Consider the following 3,081-nt stretch of genomic DNA (forward strand, 5'->3'; position numbering starts at 1 on the left):
ATTTGTGTGGTGTATCTTTTTTCATCCTATCGCTTTCCATTTTAGTCCATACCTGCTATAACAAAGTACCTTAGACTGGGTAATTTATCATAACACATTGATTTTTTACAGTTTTAGAGGCTGGAAAATCTAAGATTAAGGTGCCAGCAGTGTCTGGTGAGGGCCCATTCCTCATAGATGGCACCTTCTTGCTGCATCCTTATGTGCTGAAAGGGGCTAACAGGTTCCCTCAAGCCTTTTTATAAGGTCACTGATCCTATTCATGGCATAATCAGCATCCAAAGGCCCCACTTCTTGATACCATCACCTTGGAGGTTAGATTTCAGCATATGAATTTTGGAGGGACATAAACATTCAGACCATAGCAGTAATGTAAATATCATAAGATTGGATTTTTAAAATATTCTGTTTTATAATTTTTGTTTTTCTACTTAGAATATTTAGTTCATTTATACTTAATGCAAATATTATACTATTATACCTTTGTATTAATTTCTACCATTTTATTTTGTTTTTTTTCATCTCTCTTTTTTCTTTTTTTTCTCTTTCTTTTTTTTATATTTTGGTCTTCTATTGGATTTGTGAAAAATTGTTTTTATTTAATATTTTTCTCCTATCTTAGTATGGAAGTTATATGTAGCCAATTTATAGTTTTTCAGGGATTGTCTTCAAAATTTTAAGTTGCATATTTAACTTAAAAAAGATTAAATATATGAAATAATATGGGACTGGGTGGAATGACTCATGCCTATAATCCCAGCACTTTGGAAGGTCGAGGCAGGTGGATTGCCTGAGCTTAGGATTTTGACACCAGCCTTGGCAACATGGTGAAAACCCTTCTCTATGAAAAATACATACATTATCTGGGTGTGGGGGTATGTACCTGTGGTCCCAGCTACTTAGGAGGCTGAGGTAGGAGGATCACTTGAACCCTGGAGGTTGAGGATGCAGTGAGCCAAGATTGTACCACTGCACTCCAGCCTTGGTGACAGAGCAAGACTCTGTCTCAAAAATAAATAAAAATACAATATGTAAATATATATAAGTATATATTCTTTTCTTGAACAAAAAATCAAGGATTTTAGAAATGTCTGATGATAGCCATCCTTTACCCCATTTATGTGCTATTGTTCAGTACTTTAATTCTATTATATATTTTTAAACTCACAAATTTGACATTATTCTGATCATATTATACAGTTATTAAATAAGTTTTTTTTATAGGTTACCATTTCTTTGATCATTGTTCCCTCCTGCATCTCAGACCATCTATTTAAGATAATTTTTTTTTCTTACTGAAGTATACACTTTAGAGAACCTTTCTACTCTAATTGCAATCTTTGAACCATCAGCATCAACTTCACTTAGAGACCTTATTAGAAATGCAGAATCCTAGATCCTTCCCCAGACATAATGAATCACAATTTATGTTTTAACAAACTCCCTAGGTGTTTCATATGCAAATTAATGCTTGAGAAACACTGCATATAGGCTCATTTAGTGAGGGTCTACTCATTCTAAATTCTCATAGCCTTTATTTGTCTGAAAATGTCTGTTTCACTCTCATTTTTGAAAGGGATTTTGCTGGGTACATGATTTTAAATTAATGGTTATTTTCTCTTTACTTTAAAACTATTATTTCCTATAATAGTAGTGAATATATAAAATGAATATGCCTTACATATTATGGAAAAAGTCAGAGGTCAGTCTGTTGGTTGATCCTTGCCAAACAATCTGTCTTTTCTTCTCTTTTTCTTGGATGATCTGAATTTTATTGTAATATGAGTAGATGTGAGTTTCTTTTTATTTAACCTAGCTATGATTAACTGGGATTCCTGAATCTGAGACTTGGTGTTTGTCTTCTTCAGCTTTATCTTCCAACTCACTAATTCTCTTTTCAGCTGCTAATACTGAGTTTTAAATGTCAGTTATTATACATTATTTTTCTAGGAGTTCTCTTTGTTTTTTTTCAAAGATATAAGTAATTTATGATATCTTTTGTTTTTTTGTTATGTATCATCTTTTATTTCTTCAAATATATTAAACACACTCATTCAATACTCTGATATTCTGATACACAGGGTCTAACTCTGTTTTTGCTGACTCTTACTTGTTGCCCATTTTCTTGTGGGTTTGTGATTTTCTTTTTCAGTGTGAACTGATGTTGTTTGGAAATCAATTTGTGGTAACCATTTGTGTCTGTTCCTCTAGAATGCCTTTATGTTTGTTTTTGTTGGGTACTTGGAGTACCACTGACTTGGGAGCACTCAGACTATAAAAATACTGTAAATTCTTATTCCATCGTACATAAGGGAGGGCTGGTGTTAGTCATTTTCATGGAAACGTTACTCCCTGTTTTATCCTTTTACATACTACATAGGCTAATTATCCCTACTGTTTCTCTTCTGTAGGGTGATCTCCCTTCTCCCTGTTCACTTACTGAGGATGTTACCTTTCAGGGAACAAAACTTTATGCATGGATCATAATCCTACCACACATTGCACAGGCCTCATATCTTATCTCTTAACTCCCATGTGGCCCGACGAAGCCTAAGCTCTAAGCCACCAGGGATGAGCAAATGTCTCAGGCAAATCCCAGCTCCCAAACTTGCTTTGAATTCCTGTTATTTTTTATTTGTGGCCTCTGGGGACTTCCTATATTTTTCAGCCAATTCGGCCATGCATTTAGAACTATATTTTAAAATATTTTATCCAGTGTTTTTATATGTTCTGAATTAGAGGATTTCTCTGCATAGCTCTCCTGCCTTATTGTAGGCACAAAGCAACTTTCGAGGGTTCTTTTTTTTCAATTTGTTCCTTGAAAAACTATCCAGTTTAAGAACATTAGAAGGGCTTATCACGAATCCTGCTTTTTCTTCTAACAAGCTATATGTAATGTTAACAATTCTTTCCAAAATAATTTATAATTTAGAGTAGTGCTCACAAAGCCTGTCTTTCTTTCTTTCTTTTCTTTTCTTTCCTTCCTTCCTTCCTTCCTTCCTTCCTTCCTTCCTTCCTTCCTTTCTTTCTTTCTTTCTTTCTTTCCTTCTTTCTCTTTCTTTCTCTTTCTTTCTTTCTTTC

The sequence above is a fragment of the Cebus imitator genome, unplaced genomic scaffold (assembly GCF_001604975.1).
Source record: "Cebus imitator isolate Cc_AM_T3 unplaced genomic scaffold, Cebus_imitator-1.0 Scaffold46, whole genome shotgun sequence".
NCBI classification, from domain to species: Eukaryota; Metazoa; Chordata; class Mammalia; order Primates; family Cebidae; genus Cebus; species Cebus imitator.